At 35.6% G+C, this 17,256-nt stretch overlaps 1 long non-coding RNA gene across 1 annotated transcript in view; it reads left to right on the top strand.

Annotated features, from left to right (window-relative positions):
• Positions 1-17,256, top strand: part of LOC138166790 (uncharacterized) — a 1,160,016-nt gene that overhangs the window by 512,037 nt on the left and 630,723 nt on the right. The window lies entirely within an intron of this gene.

The raw sequence follows: 17,256 nt of genomic DNA, 5'->3' as shown, positions 1-17,256 counted from the left end.
GGGAAGGTCCTCAAATTCACTAAAGCCTATCAAGGAGGAGGGAAGATCTGCAAATTCCATTACCATTACACCACCCCTCAAAAATTCTTCCCTTATCCATGCTCCCACTAGTTTATTCCAGATTAATTTTTCCTTTTATGCCTCTTTTGTATGAGATAATTACACCTTTTTTATCTCTCCCTACACAGTTTTATATTTTTAGAATTACCCCATCATATTCAGCTCAACCCATGCCTTCCTTTCAAACTACCCAAATAATGATGACAATCATAAGACTACTGCTAATATTTTCACATATATGAAGAAAACAATTTGACCTTATTGAGCTCCTTATAATTGGTCTTTAATGTTTACCTTATATTTCTAATGGGTGTTGTATGTTGAATTTCCCCTAAATTCTGGGGGTTTTGTCACAAAAACCTGAAAGTCTTTGAATTAATTAAATATCCATTTTTTTCATTCAAGATTATATTTAACCTCACTGGGTAGTTTACCCTTGGTCATAATCTCAGATATTTTGCTCCGTGGATTATAGTATTCCAGGACCTTTAATGTAGTATCTGCTAGGTCTTGTGTAATCCTTGTTTTAGTTCCATGCTATTTAAGTTTTATTTTCTTGTTGCTTTTAATATTTTCTCCTTAACTTAAGGGCTTTGAAATTTGGCAATGATATTCTTGTAAATATTCCTCCTGGGATTTCTTTCAGGTGGTGATTAGTGGATTTTTTCTTTTTCTGCTTTGCTGCCTTCTTGTAGAACTTCAGGGCATTTTTTAAAATAATTTCTTGTTAATATTGTATCAGGATTCTTTTTTTCTAATTATTATTTTCAGGTAGTTCAACTACTTGTATTATTTGTCATTGATCTGTTCTCCAGATCAGTTGTTATTCTGATGAGATGTTTCACTCTTTCTTCAATTTTTTTCATTCTTTTGATTTTGTTTTATTATCTTGGTGTCTTAGAACATCATTAGCTTCCTTGTCTTTCTTAAGTTTTTGATTCTCTATTTCAAGTTGGTTGACTTTCTTTTCATAATTTTCTTGATTTGCTCTTATTTATTTTTCTGATATTTCCTCAGTCTCTCTTATTTGATTTTTAAAGTCCTTTTGGAGTTCTTCCAAGAACTATTTTTGTTCTGGGGACCATTTGATGTTTCTCATTGAAAAAGGAGTGACTTTTTTCAGCTCCATTATTTTCCTCTGAATATGAACCCAGATCCTCTCTATCTCCATAATGACTATCTATGGTTACTCATTTTGCGTGGTTATGTTTTGCTATGGCTACTTCTTTGGTTACTTGTTTTTATTTAATTAATTTTACTTTGTTTTTAGCAGCTACTAGTGTAATTAAGTTATAGTTTCAAGGTATGAGGAATTATACCCCAAGTCTCAGGTCCTTCTTGCTGTTGTGTTCTGAGGTCGGTCTTGGGGGCCAAATGTGGGCTCTCCTCTCCACTGCTAAGACATAGTTAGGGCCCCTAATCGCACTGTCCACAAATGATCTTGCTCCCTGAGGTCTCTCAGGTGCATGCAAACTACAACTGTCCTGTCTGCCCTGGAAATGAAACCAGGGACTCTGCTCTTCTGCCAGTGCTCACAGCCAACATGTTCCTCCCCCTTGATATTGCCCTCATCAGGTGTGTGCTAGCTCGTTCTCCCTGCATCCACAGCCCTGGACACATCTGGTCATCGCAGCTGTGCTTGGCATCCCTAAACAATGGAAGGTCCTTTAATCTCTTCCTACTCAGTCATCTGACCCCTACACTGTCTTCAAAATGAAAGTTTTTAAGGCTAAGGCTACTTCTTTACCCAGCTACCCCCAGGACTTCTTGCTTATTGATTCTTCAGAGTTGGCCAGTGGCTGTTTGCATTTCACTTAGGACAAACCTCCTCTTCTAGAGGTTGGGTCTTAACTGAGGGCTTTTCTCAATTGTCTTAGGAGGACAACTGCTTTATCCCATGTTTATTTTTAGGGCTCTGAGGTGATATGTCATTTTTTGTGGAGGAAATTTGGAGAGCTGAAAGTTTTCTGACCTACTCCGCCATCTTCCCAGAATCCTCGTCCAGTTTAAATCATCTTAAAAAAAATCACATTGTAATTTGGGGATGAAAGTCTAGTTAAGTGTAAATCAGCATAAAGTGGCCAGTTTTAAAAGTTGTCTTTCAATCTCTACTTAGTATCTATCATTTAATTAATAATGAATATAACCTCAATCATTGCCCATTTAAATGCTTTTTTGGGTGTTGCTACAGATGGCATTGTAATGACTGTGGTGAGTGTCTTTTTTCTTAAACCAATAAAATACAAATGTGGTTTATGTACAACAAACCACTGTCTAATTATTCACAAATGTTATCCAACTGTATTTATTTTGGTTGTGGGTTATTACTTCACTATTGATAAACTTTAACCAAAACCCAAGAAATTCAGGACATTGGAAAAGAGATTTTCCTGAAGCTCTGAATGTCCAAGTTTACTGAATGATGTTTTAAAATTATGGTTAGCAGTAGGTGTCATAGAAGTAAAAATAAAATTTTGAGATGAATATATTAACATTAGTGGTCAAAGGTAATTCTTGATATCAGATATGGTATTTTCACTTGGTGATATTTAAACACTCCTATAAAAATGTACTTGTTACCATAGGTAACAATGCTTATTATATTTAATTTGAGCGTTAATAAATACAATAGATAGAAATAAAATGCTTAATTTAGACTTGCCACAACTTCTCATATCATTTCAAATGTAGCCTAATAAAGGTAGATTTATATATTCTTTTCCTATTATAAAATTGATTACATAATTCAAATTGCATGAAACATATTGCATTCATACAAAAACATTTTTCTAATCTCTTTTTCTGCTTAGTAAGATCTCTCTGCAAATATTTATGAGATTGGCCTTTAAAACAAAAAAAAAAAACCTTAAAAATCTGAAGCAAAGTACAACAAAAGAAACAAATTAGGAAAGTTTTTTTTTTCTTGGCTAGGGACCATCTTATGAATGCTTGGCTTTGGAGACTATTGAAAATTGCGACATATCCTTTTACTGGAGCAGGGGCTTCCCTTTGCTTCTCTCCCAAGTCATTCTTAATGTTGGTTCTACTTACCACCCTTATTTATATGCAATGATGACAGCACCTCTTTATGTTGACCAACTGCTCACAAGAGCTAGTGTTTAGGTATGCAATAACATTAGTACTAGCATGTCACTTTTTCATTATAGCAGGTCCAAACAACTTATGTCAGCCTTTGTGTGGTCTTTTATCCTCTTGATTTGGCACCATTCTTTTAGTCTCCCAAGTATTTATGAGACTCTGCCCCCACCAAAGAAAAAAAGATTGTAAATTAATTAAATCCTGTGCAAGTACCTTGTATATTAACTATTGTGGGTCATTTGATTAGTCTGTCTTAACTTTTGAACCCTGAGAGATTATCTCATGTCATCCACATGACTACCTATTCCTCCTCTCATCTTACCTCCTTTTCATCTAAGCTGCTTTTTAAAGTTATACCTTTAGGAACAGATATTGCCACTTGCTGAATATAACCACACACCCTATTAATGCAGTTAATCTAGAGGAAAATCCAATCAGATTTCATGAACATGGGTAATCCCTTCCCTAAGGCTGACTGCAAACCATAGGTCTAATGTCTCAACAGAAGTTCCACATATATTATTTTGGGGCAAAAAAAGCTTGTCAGTCAGTCAGTCAGTCAGTCAGTAAAGCATGATAAAGCACCAAAAATGGATTAGGCAGTGTGCTGAATGTTTCGAATACAAGGCGGTCTCTACTATCAATAAACTCACAGTATAATGGAGAAAACAACATAACAACAACTATGTACAAATGAGATATATAGAGGATAAATTGAAGATAATCAACAGAGGGAAAGCCTTAGTATTAAGGAGGATTGGAGAAAGTTTCTCATAGAAGGGATTTTAGCTGGGATTTGAAGGAAGTCAGGCAAACCAGAAGGTGGAGATGAAGAGGGCGAGTATTCCAGGTACAAGGATCAGTGAAAATGCCCAAGTCTGGAGACCGAGTGTTTTGTGATCTTTCCTGTCTTGTTGAGTAAGACCTTTTCCCTAGCCTTAGGGTTAAAAGGTATAAGATCTCATTAATTTCTATTTTTTTCTATGGTATGACATTTCTTATTTAGGCTGCATAACCATTTTAAGTTCATCATTACTATTAGTAATTTGGAATTTTTCACCTGTTTTTTGAATTTGGTTCATTCTATGTACAAGTTGTCTAAATTAGTTCAATGAATGTGCGTTTTAAAATAATGCCTTTTTCTAAGCAAAAATATTTTGTATTTTCATCTACACTTGTCATGAGGAAGATTTTTCCATGACTTACATCTGGAAAATAAAACTTTGTGTGTTTCCACAGGTAAGAACAATCATCCATTTTATTCCTGATCCATGCTTCACCTCAGTTCTCCTCATTTCCATTAAGTAAAGTCAGATATTTTTCCCAGAAGAATGGACAGATAAAGTATTCAAACAGACACAATGCATTATTCCAGTACAAAAATGCATATGAACTAATTCAAACTTGAATCATATGAGAATGATCCTTAGACAAATCATTTTTACTTGTTCTTTTCAATTTGTAACAATCAGTTAAAGATTTTATCTTAAGGTTAGACTGCTTCATTAATGCCTTAAGTTAAAAAATAAGGAGTTATTGATAGAATGTACAAGCTTAAACTCTGAGTACCTGATTTTTCAAAGAGCCCTCACCCTTCTAATTTTATTTCCAATATAACTAAATCTTTAGATGAGTTGCTGTATTTATGGCATAGTCAAATTGCTACTTCATATGAAATAAGAACTCTGAGGTTTTACTACTTATTCATTGTATCATCTCAGGCATCTTTTCTGGGTCTCAGTGTCTATGTCTATAAAATAAGGGGTTTGGATTGGATAATGGTCACTCTCAACTTAAAATTATATATGTTTCCAATATCATCCCTTCAAGGTAAGAACTATTTGTGTCTTTCTTTAGTTCATGCCTGAAATGAGTCCAAAACTCTACCTATGCCTTTGAATGCTTCTTACTGAAGCATTTGGAAGACAAAGCTAAATATAACACTCCCAAAAGTCTTAGCACGATCTTGAACTTCATTGTTATTAAAATGTAAAACTGCAGTAAGACTTTTGGGACAACTTGTATATTCTAGGGCTACTGGCTACATAACATTTAAAATATACTACAACATTGTATATTTGAAGTCATCTGCAATCTCCAGTAGTATATGGAAGTGTATGTATGATGTAACTTTTTCTCTTAGTGGAAATATTCTCCTTAGTGGAAAACTAAATAAATTTGTTCATACCTCCTGTATTTAATAATTTATGGTAAAAGTCAAGAATAACAAAAACTCTTGTCAGTTGGTATACACACACACACATACATGTGTGTGATTTTTCATTCATTTGAAATGGGAAAGATATTTCAGGTTACAATTCCATTATGTCATAGTTTTTTTAGATTAAAAATTATTTGGCTTGAGGATTTTCATGGAAAACAGTATTTTGATAGGCACATAGTCTGAACAATTGCTAGACATTTTTGAAATGTTTATAGATACATTTTGTTTTGACACACAACCATTTACCAACAATGTAGTACAATTTGAAAGAATCACCAAAGTGATACTACACAGAGAATATCTTGTAGCTGCTTGAAGAGAATCTGTCCCAGCCTCCATGGAACTGTGTATAAAAAATAGGCGACTGATGGTCAAACCCAGTAATGAAAGGTTATTGATAGGGAATTAGCTTCCGCACCTAAACCCACCCCTCCCCATTGCCTATGTATCAACCTTGAGTTTTTTTTTTCTTTTTGCAGGAGGGGAAGGCAGGACTATTGGGATTAAGTGACTTGCCCAAGCTCACATGGCTAGTAAGTGTTAAGTGTCCAAGAGGGGATTTGAACTCAGATCCTCCTGACCCCAGGGCTGGTCCTCTATTCATTGCACCACCTAGCTTCCCCCTCTATTGAGATTTTTAAAGGCTGAAGAGCACTGAAACACTGTCAGTGTTGGTAGCAGTTTCCCTTGGCACATCTTTATTGGGAGCTAAGAGATATACTGAGGATAAAGTAACATCAAAGGAAGACATTTCAGGGAGTGTGCTGCCTTAGTGGGGTGAGAAGTACAGGCTATGGACTCTAGAAAGGCAATAATCCTCAGGTCCCAGAAGAAAATTTAATTAAGGGGGACTCCTAAGGGTGAAATGATGGGAAGATACCCAGTGACCATACACTATGAGTTATCTCTTTGACACAAGTATTTCCTATACATGAATCATCCTACTTATTCCTAGAAAGTAGAGCCAACTCTCCCTAGGGATCTAGTATGTGCAAGGGAATGGTGTGCTCCAGATTCTTTTTTGGAGGGTAAGGGGTGTTTTTTTTAACTATCCTTGATCTATCTGCTTATTACAGTCTTTCTTTTTCTTCTTTTTTATATTTTTAAATTATTTTTTAAAAATAATTGATATATTTTAATTTACTTTTAGTTTACAACATTCAGTTCAACAATCTCTTAAGTTTCAAATTTTATTTCCTTCCCTCTCCTCCCCCTATTGACCATAGCAGCATATAATCAAATATAGGTTCTACAAATACCTTCTTGTTGAACGTTAGTCATGTTGTAAAGGATTATAACCATGGAATGAACAATGAAAAAGAAGGGATAAAACAAAACAAAACACAAATGAGAGAGAGACCAAATAGTTTGCTTCAATCTGCAGACTCTAGTTCTTTCTTTGGTTATGGATATCCCTTTCCATCAGGAGTCTTTTGTAGTTGTCCTCTAACCTTGTATTTCTGAGAGGAGTCCAGTCTATCAAAGTTAGTCATCACACATACAATGTGTCTGTAATTGTGTACAAAGTTCTCCTAGTTCTGCTCTCCTCACTCAGCATCAGTTTATATAAGTCTCTCCAAGTTATTATGAAGTCCATCTGCTCCTCATTTCTTATAGCACAGTAGTATTCCATTACATTCACATACCACAACTTGTTGAGTCATTCCCCAATTGATGGCCATCACCTTGACTTTCAATTCTTTGCCACCACAAAAAGAGATGCTATAAATATTTTTGTACATACAGGTATTTTTCCCACTTCTATGATTTTTTTGGATACAGCCCCAGAAGTGGTATTGCTGGGTCAAAGGGTATGCACTTATTTATAGCCCTTTGGGCATAATTCCAGATTGCTCTCCAGAATGGTTGGATTAGTTCACAACTCCACCAACAATGCATTAGTGTTCCAATTTTTTCCACATCCTCTCCAGCATTTATCATTTTCCTGTTTTGTCATCTTAGCCAATCTGACCAGTGAAAAGTGGTACCTCAGAGTTGTTTTGATCTGCATTTCTCTAATCAATAGTGATTTAGAGCATTTTTTCATATGCTTATAAATGTCTTCAATTTCTTCCTCTGAAAACTGTCCTTTGACTATTTATCAATTGAAGAATGACTTGTATTCTTATATATTTGACTCAATTCTCTGTATATTTTAGAAATGAGGCCTTTATCAGAGACACTGGTTGTAAAAATTCTTTCCCAATTTCCCATTTCCCTCTTAATCTTGGTTACGTTGACTTTTTTTTTGTACAAAACCTTTTCAATTTAATGTAATCAAAATTATCCATTTTACATTTAATAATGCTCTCAAACTCTTGTCATAAAATCTTCCCTTCTCCATAAAGCTGATAGGTAAACTATACCTTGCTCTCTGGGATTGCTTACGTTATCGTCGTTTATACCTACATCATGCTTCCATTTAGACTTGATTTTGGTTTACAGTGTAAGATACTGTTCTATATCAAGTTTTTTACATACGATTTTCCAGTTTTCTCAGCAGTTTTTGTCAAATAGTGAGTTCTTATTCCAGAAGCTGGTGTCTTGGGGTTTATCAAAAAGTAGATTACTATAGTCATTGACTGTTGTGCCTCCTGTACTTAATCTATTCTACTGATCCACTACTCTATTCCTCAGCCAAGTAGTTTTGATGTCTGCTGCTTTATAATACAGATTGAACTCTAGTATGGTTAGGCCTCCTTCCCTAGCATTTCTTTTCATTAATTCCCTTGATATTCTGGACCTTTTCTTCTTCCAGATGAATTTTCTTACTATCTTTTCTAGCTCTATAAGATAATTTTTTTTGGTAGATTGATTGGTATGGCACTAAATATGTAATTAGGTAAAATTGTCATTTTTATTTTATTAGCTTGACCTAGCCACGAGCAAATGATGTTTTTCCAATTATTTAAATCTGACTTTATTTGTGTGAAAAGCATTTGGTAATTGTGTTCATACAGGTCCTGGGCTCATTTTGGCAGGTAGATTCCCAAGTATTTTATAATGTCAACAGTAATGTTAAGGGGAATTTCTCTTTCTATTTCTTGTTGTTGGATTTCATTAGAAATATATAGGAATGCTGAGGATTTATGTGGGTTTATTTTATATCCTGCATCTTTGCTAAATTTATTTATTATCTCAAGAAGTTTTTTAATTGATTCTCTAAGTATATCATCATATCATCTGCAAAGAGTGATAGCTTAGTTTCTTCTTTGCCTAATTTGATTCCTTCAATTTCTTTTTCTTCTCTTATTGCTACTGCTAACATTTCTAGTACCAAGTTGAATAAGAGGGGTGATAATGGGAATCCTTGTTTCACCCTGAACTGATTGGAAATGCTTCTAGCTTATCCCCATTACATATAATACTTGCTGATGGTTGTAGAGAGATGCCGCTTATTATTTTAAGGAAGACTCAATTTATTCCTATACTTTCTAATGTTTTTAATAAGAATGGGTGTTATATTTTGTCAAAAGCATTTTCTGCATCTATTGAGATAATCATATGGTTTTTACTAGTTTTTTTGTTGATATGAATGATTATAGTGATGGTTTTCCTATATTAAACCATCATTGCATTCTTGGAATAAATCCTTCCTGATCAAAGTGTATTATTCTCATGATAAGTTGCTGTAGTCTTTTTGCTAATATTTTATTTAAAATTTTTGCATGTATATTCATGAGGGAAAAAGGTCTATAATTTTCTTTCTCCATTTTGTCTCTTCCCAATTTAGGTATCAGTAGCATTTTTGTGTCATAAAAAGAATTTGGTAGGATTCCTTCTCCAATTTTCCCATATAGTTTGTAGAGTATTGGAATCAGTTGTTCTCTAAATGTTTGTTAGAATTCACTAGGAAATCCATCTGGTCCTCGAGATTTTTTCCTAGGGAGTTCATTGATGGCTTGTTCAATTTCTTTTTCTGAAATGAGGATATTTAAGTATTTTATTTCCTCTTCAGTTAATCTAGGAAACTTATATTTTTGTAAATATTCACCCATTTCACTAAGATTGTCAAATTTATGTGCACATAACTGGACAAAATAATTTCTAATTATTATTTTAGTTTATTCTTCATTGGAGGTAGATTCACCCTTTTCATTTTTGATACTCATAATTCAGTTTTATTCTTTCTTTTTTATCATATTGACTAAAGGTCTATCAATTTTATTGTTTTTTTTTCATAAAACCATCTCTTAGTTTTATTTATTAATGCAACAGTTTTCTTAGTTTCAGTTTTATTAATCTCTCCTTTGGTTCTCAGTATTGCCAATTTAGTATTTAATTGGGAATTTTCAATTTGTTCTTTTTCTACCTTTTTCAGTTGCATGACCACTTTATTGATCTCTATTTTTTCCATTTGATTCATGTATGCATTCAGAGATATAAAACTTCCCTAAAAACTGCTTTCCCTGCATCCCACAAGTTTTCTCACATGTTGTCTCACTGTTGTCATTCTCTTGAATGAAGTACTAATTGTTTCCATAATTTCTTGTTTGACCACTCATTCCTGCGGATTAAATTATTTAGTTTCCAATTAGTTTGTCGTCTGTCCTTCCATGGCCCCTTATTACATATAATTTTTATTGCATCATGATCTGAGAATGATGCATTTAATATTTCTGCCTTTCTGCACTGACTTGTGAGGCTTTTGTGCCCTAGTACATGGTCAGTTTTTGTGTATGTGCCATGTACTACTGAGTAGAAGGTATATTCCTTTTTATCCCCATTTAGTTTTCTCCAGAGGTCTATCATGTCTACCTTCTCTAAAATTCTATTCACCTCCTTAACTTCTTTCTCATTTATTTTGAGGTTAGATTTATCAAGTTCAGAGATTGAGGTCCCCCACTAGTATAGTTTTGCTCTGTATTTCTTCCTCTAACTCCCTTACTCCTCCTCTAGGAATTTGGATGCTATACCACTTTGTGCATATATGTTTAATAATGATTTTGCTTCATTTTCAATGGTGCCTTTTGCAGGATATAATTTCCTTCCCTATCTCTTTAAAAATTAGATCTATTTCTGATTTTGATTTATCTGAGATAAGGATTGCTACCCCCCCTTTTTTTTTTACTTTAGCTGAAGCATAATGTATTTTACTCCAGTGTTTTACCTTTACCCTGTGTGTGTCCTCCTGTTTCAAATGTATTTCTTGTAAACAGCATATTTTAGGATTATGGTTTTTAATCCATTCTGCTATCTGCTTCCATTTCATGGGAGAGTTCATCCCATTCACATTCACAGTTATGATTACTATCTGTCTTTCCCTCCATCCTATTCCTTCCCCCTTTTATGCTTTTATTTCTCTCTTCTCCCTTCCCTTCCTTAAGAGTTTTCCTTTTTAACTCTGCCTCCCTCAATACTCCCTCCCTATCAACCCCTTCCCTTTCCCTTACTACTTCTTCCCTGCCTTCTAACAACCTCCCCACCTTTTCTTAACCCTTCATCCTCCTACTGTCTGTAGGATACAATAGATTTTTATACTTAATGTAGTATGTTATTTCTTCCTTGAACCAAGATGGACAAGAATAAATCTCATACAATGCTCCTCTCCCACTCCTCTTTCCCTCTATTATGATAAGTTTTATGTCTCTTCATGCTAGAGTCCTATGCTTAATTATTATGTTATTCCTTCCTTACACCAAAACTAATGATGGCATAGCTCATATAATGTTCATCTTCCTCCCTTTTTTCCCTCTGCTATAATATTTTTATGCCTCTTTGTGTGGCATAAATTTCCCTTTTCTGTTTTTTCCTTTCCTTTTCTCCTATTATGGTCCCTTTGCACCCCTTAATAAGGTTTTTTAAATCATCATTTTAGTTAATTTATACCCACACCCTCTATTTACCCATATCCACTTTAAATGTCATGATAAGTAAACAATTCTCAATATAAACAGGTATCAGCTTCCCATACAGGGATATAAACAGTTTGCTCTTATTAAATAACAAGTTGTTTGTGTATGTGTGTGTGTGTGTGTTTTCCCTGTTTACCTTTCTATGTATCTCTTGAGTTTTGTATTTGGAGATAAAATTTTCCATTGAGCTCTGGCTTTTTCATTAGGAAGGTCTGGAAATACATTATTTCATTGAATGACCATCACCTTGCCTGAAAGATTATGTAGAGTTACCCTGGATAGCTGATCCTTGGTTGTAGCCTGAGGTCCTTTGCCCTATGAAATATCATATTACAGTCCCTCTGATCTTTCAGTGTGGAAGATACTAGGTCCTGTGTGATTCTGACTATAGTTCTACAATATTTGAATTATTTCTTTCTGGCTGCCTGCAGTATTTTCTCCTTTACCTGATAGTTCTGGAATTTGGCAACAACATTTCTTGGAATTTTCAATTTGGGATCTCTTTCAGGAGGTGTACAGTAGATTCTTTTGATAACTATTTTATCCTCTGGTTCTAGGACCTTAGTGCAATTTTCTTTAATAATTTCTTGGAGAATGTTGTCTAGGCTCTTTCTGTCATCATGACTTTCTGGTATGTCTCTCCTGGATCTGATCTCCAGGTCAGTTATTTTTCCATTGAGCTGTTTTACCTCTTTTTCTAATTTTTCATTCTTGAGATTTTGTTTTCCTGATTCTTGATGGATCAGAGTCATTAGCTTTGATTTGGCTGATTCTAATTTTTAGCCAATTATTTTTCTCAGATAATTTTTGGAGAATACTTTTCCATATGTTCAGATTTCATTTTTAGGGATTTATTTTCTCCAGTTACATTTTGAACCTCTTTTTCCATTTCACACATTTTACTTTTTAAGGGGCTACTTTCTTGACTGAACTGTTTTTCTATTTTCACAACTGTAATTTTAAAAGAATTGGTCAGTTTATCTTCTGTCTCTCTAATTTGGTTTTCAAAGTCCTTCTTGAACTCTTCCAAAAATACTTTCTGGGCTTGAGACCAGTTTATATTCCCTTTTGAGACTTCAGCTGTAGGAATAGAGTCAATGCTGTCTCCTTCTGAATTTGGTTCTTCAAGCTTGCAATAATAGGTTTCTAGAGTCTTTGTCTTTGCAATCTGTTTTGTCCCATTTTGAGGCACAACCTTAGCCACACCCTTCCTCTAGGACTCCCAAGCCTTTAGTTTGTTCCACTATTTTACAGTTTTACTCTGGGGCAATAATTTCTGGGTTTTCAGGGTCAGAGGGGGTAAATTAGAGTAGCTGGGGTTCAAGCCACCATCCTGGTCCCTGGAAGGCAGGGGATTTCTAAATTTCCAGGCTGTGGATTGATAGTCCCAGGAGTAGCTGCTGTCCCTGCCATGGGCCCTGCACTTGTCTCTTACCCAGCTCTAACAGATCCCAGTCCTGTGGTGATAGGCCTAGGAATGGCCCCTGAAGTTGGTGGATCAGCTTTCCCCAGCATCCATCCATTTGCCTGATGCATCGGCCCCATAGCCTGCTATGTCCCTTAAACAGTCTTTCTAAAAGCTAATTAAGTCTAACTGATAATCCATGAGAAGCATGCTGGTGAGGGCTTGTATTAGCAACCCCAGTTCCCTTCCAGGTTACTTTTTGCATTCTGATGGAATAGTAGTAATTGCCATCTGGGAATGTAGTGAACCAATGCAAGAGGGAATTGGCAAAAGAACCCTGGAAAGAGTACTATTCATTCTTTCTCAATTTCCTTTTCTGAGTCTGGGCTATTTATACTCTCTATTGCTTGTTTTGTAATTTGAATATTTTATATTTTGTTGACATTCTTTGAATTAATTTATTTTAAATTTGGTTGCCACATTATTAGATACACATGATTCTGATCATTGTGAATTCTCTCTTGAGAAAATGTGGGAAAATGATAATTTAAAGATCTTTTTTTAATGTTTTCCTCTTTTTGATTGAATTAGCTAATAGTTTAGTGATTTTTTTTGGCTATAACTATGAGTATACTCGAAGATCCTCTTCTCTTCTCTATATTCTTTCACAGTAACTTTATTTCCTCCCATGTGTTTAATTATCTTTATGCAGATGACTAATTTATATATCTGCCCTGGAGCCTCTCCTGAGTTCCAGTTTCACATCTCCAACTCCCTATTGGACATTTCAAGGTGGCTATTCTTTAGGCATCTCAAAATCAGTAGTACCAAAATAGAACTCATATTTCCTTTAAAACTCCTCTTCCAAACTTCTATTTTTAAAATTTTAAACAAGAAGTTTATTTAAACGACAAGATGTTTTATTTGAAGGGAAAATTATCTAGGATCAATTTCTTTATAGTAATTTATTTCTACTGAGGGACAGAAATTGTAACATGTAACAGCTATGTACAAAAATGTTCCAAATTGTCATTGGTTTTGCAGTGATAAAGGAAAAAAAACTGAAATTATCCAATCAAACAAGGTATTCAAGGGTTTTTTGTGTTTCTTTTTCCTGTTGCTAAACAGTGAAAGCAAAATAGCTTACTGGAAAAGATAAAAAGTTGATTGAGATTCCACTAATGGAGTAAAGGGATATTTTCACAGAACCAGTCTCCCCCCTCCCCATATCCATTTGATATTGATCACAACATACCATTGGCCATTTAACTAGAAAAAATAACATTCTGAGGGGTGAAGACAAGATGTCAGAGTAGTAGCACAAACTGTGTGAGCTCCTGCTCTAAACACTTCCAATACATGTAAAAAAATGACTCTAAACAAATTTTAGAGCTACACAACCCAAAAAGTGACACAGAGAAACAAATCTCCAGGTCAAGGCAGCCTGGCAGGTTGACAGTAAGGGTCTGTTGCACCAGGCTAGGAGCTGAGGGCAGTCATGTGAGAGCCCATGGTTCTGGCCCCAGGGTGGCCCCTAACAGCAGCAACAAGAGCAGACTTCAAGAGAGTGAATCACCAGCAGCTGTGGTGGTTTCCAGACTTCTCAACCCATAAATACCAAAGAGACAGTAAAAGGTCAGTGGAGAACTCTGTTGGAACAGGGGGACAGAAGAGCTCGGTCCTGCCCCTGCCCCTGAGGCAAGAAGTGTCAGAGGTGCAGCAGCTACAGCTGCTGCCATGTGGCTGCCTCAAGAGCTCCTGCAGATGGTAGGGGGACCAAGCAACCATTCAGAGGGTAGTCACTCTTGCTTTAACCTGCTTGGATCTGGATTGTGGTCTTGGGTGGTAGTCCTGGGGTGTGTGTCTAGTGGGCTAGAACTTGTGGGGGCTGTAGAGAGCGACCCTTGTATCAACAATGCAATATTCACAATGGCAAACCACAATATGCTGATATGGTTATTAATCACAAAATATACCAGGCTCTCTACATGGGGGATAAAGCTAGGACATTTATTCAAATAACAAAAAACTGAATCCCCAAACCAGAAAATCAAAGCCATCACAGTAGTTATGAAGTTGTCATACATAGTTAATGTAGTAAGCACCCACATTCTCAAACCTTCAAAACAGAACAGGCTACCTCTGGCAAAGATCCTCCTCTTCCCACTCATGGCAACTGCTCAGGCAGCTCTGGCCCCTTGCAGTTCCCATTCCTGGCAGTCCGGCTCAAAAAAAGGAGTTTGCGCCTCCGCTCCTGCCGCTGCCACCACACTTCCAGCCACCGCACACTCTCTAGCTTGGCTTCCGCTTCCTTTTACCCCACCCCTTCCTGCTACATAAGCAAATTCTAGGGGCATGGAAGATCTTTAAATCCTATAATCCTTACAACCCTCCTAATAACTCTGGCAGCTGTGAAAACACCAGTGATTTGGGACGAAGCTCTTTGAAAGAGAACCACTTTGAAAGCAGAGTTCTACCATGGCAAAGAGCTCAAAAGTCAAGTAAATGGCTGGCAAGATGAGCAAACAGAGGAAACGTAATCAGACCATAGATTCCTTTTTTGGGGACAAAAAGAATAAAAACATAGAATGGGAGGAAGATGATGGAATCAGAACTCCTGCATCAAAAGCTTCCAAGAAAAATTATGAATTGGTTACAGGCCATGGAGGAGCTCAAAAAGAATTTTGAAAATCAAGTAAGAGAAGTAGAGGAAAAAATGGGAAGAGTAATGATGATGATGCAAGAAAATCATGAAGAGTAAGTCAACAGCCTGCTAAAGGAGACCCCCAAAATACTGAAGTAAATAACACCTTAAAAATAGACTAACTCAAATGGCAAAAGAGGCCCGAAAAAAATGTCAATGAGGAGAAGAATGCCTTAAAAAGCCAAATTTCTCCTAGAAATATTACAACCAAATTCCAGAGTTCCCAGGTCAAGGAGAAAATACTGTAAGCAGTCAGGAAGAAACAATTTGAGTATTGTGGAAACACAATCAGGATAACAGAAGACCTAGCAGCTTCTACATTAAGATATCAAAGGGCTTGGAAGATGATATTCCAGAGGGCAAAGGAGCTAGGATTAAAACCAAGAATCACATACCTAGTAAAACTGAGTATAATGTTTCAGGGAAAATATGGTCATTCAATGAAATAGAGGATTTTCAAGTATTCTTGATGAAAAAAACCAGAGCTGTACAGAAAATTTGACTTTCAAATACAAGAAGCAAGAGAAGCATGATAAGATAAAGAGGAAAAAGGAATCATAAGAAACTTATTAAAATCGAACTATTTACATTCCTAAATGGAAAAGCAATTATTGTAACTCATAAGACTTTTCTTAGTATGAGGTTAGTTGAAGGGAATATATGTATATATAGAAGGGTGTATATGCATATAAAGTATATGAATGTGGGCATATGTATGTACAAATATACATATAGAGGGAACAGGATGGGTTGAATATGAAGAGTTGACATTTAAAAAATAAAATTAAGTGGTGAGAGGAATTTATTGGGAGAAGGAGAAAGGGAGAGATATATTAGGGTAAATTATCTCGTTTAAAAGAGGCAAGAGAAAACTGTTACAATGTTACAATGGTGGGGAAGAGCAGGAAGGTGAAAGGGAATGGGACAACCTTACTCTCATTGATTTGGCTTACGGAGGGAATAAAACACCCACTCAATTGGGTATCTTACTGTACAGGAAAATATGGGGGAGGGGAATGAGATGGATGATGGAGGGGAGGGCAGATTGTGGGAGAGGGTAGTCAGAAGCAAACACTTTTGAAAAGGGAGAGGGTCAAAAGAGAAAAAAGAATAAGTAGGGAGTGGGATAAGACGGAGGGAAATATAGTTAGTCTTTCACAATATAACTACTATGGAAATGTTTTGTGTAACTACAATAAAGGAAAGGGGCAAGGGAACCGAAGAAGAGAGAAAACCGTACTGCAGCAGTCAGGAAGCTGATAAACCAAATCTTGGTTTTCTCGTCGTGAATGTAGAATTTTCCTTCCATTCTTCTAGGCACCTAGATTTATATTTACAACATTATCTTGAACTCCTCAGTATCATACACTACTTATAAAATTAGTTGCTGAAATATTTTTACTTTTACCTAGAGGACACGTATCCTTTTTATCTCTTTCTCTCTACTCCTATGACTAATACCCTAGTTCAAGTGCTCAAGCCCTCATTACTTCTCATCTGGACTGCTACAATCACCTCCTAATTGATGTTCCTGTTTTTATTCTTCACCTTTCACATTCATCCTCCAAAAAGCTACTAAAATGATTTTCTTAAAAATACAGTAGTGACCACATTGTTCCCCTATTAAATAAAGTCCAATAGCTCCCTGGTGATTTTTGCATTTATTTTTGTTTTGTGTGTGTATGTGTATATGTATAATATATCATGTCCCCCAAAGTCTTCATGCCATTTTAAGCTACAATTAATAACTGACAATTTTTTTGTATCAAGCTTTAATAGGTTAAAATTGCATTAATACTTTTGGGATGCTCTCTCTCTCAATACGTACACATATCTATTTGTGTATAATGTATATCTCTATCTATCTATCTATCTATCTATCTATCTATCTATCTATCTATCTATCTAT

This window comes from Petaurus breviceps, unplaced genomic scaffold (assembly GCF_028583685.1).
Source record: "Petaurus breviceps papuanus isolate PSGF00001 unplaced genomic scaffold, PetGlider_PUasm1.0 226, whole genome shotgun sequence".
Lineage (NCBI taxonomy): Eukaryota > Metazoa > Chordata > Mammalia > Diprotodontia > Petauridae > Petaurus > Petaurus breviceps.
The sequence above is the reverse complement of the archived record's forward strand: the minus strand, read 5'-3'. Positions and strand labels throughout refer to the sequence as shown.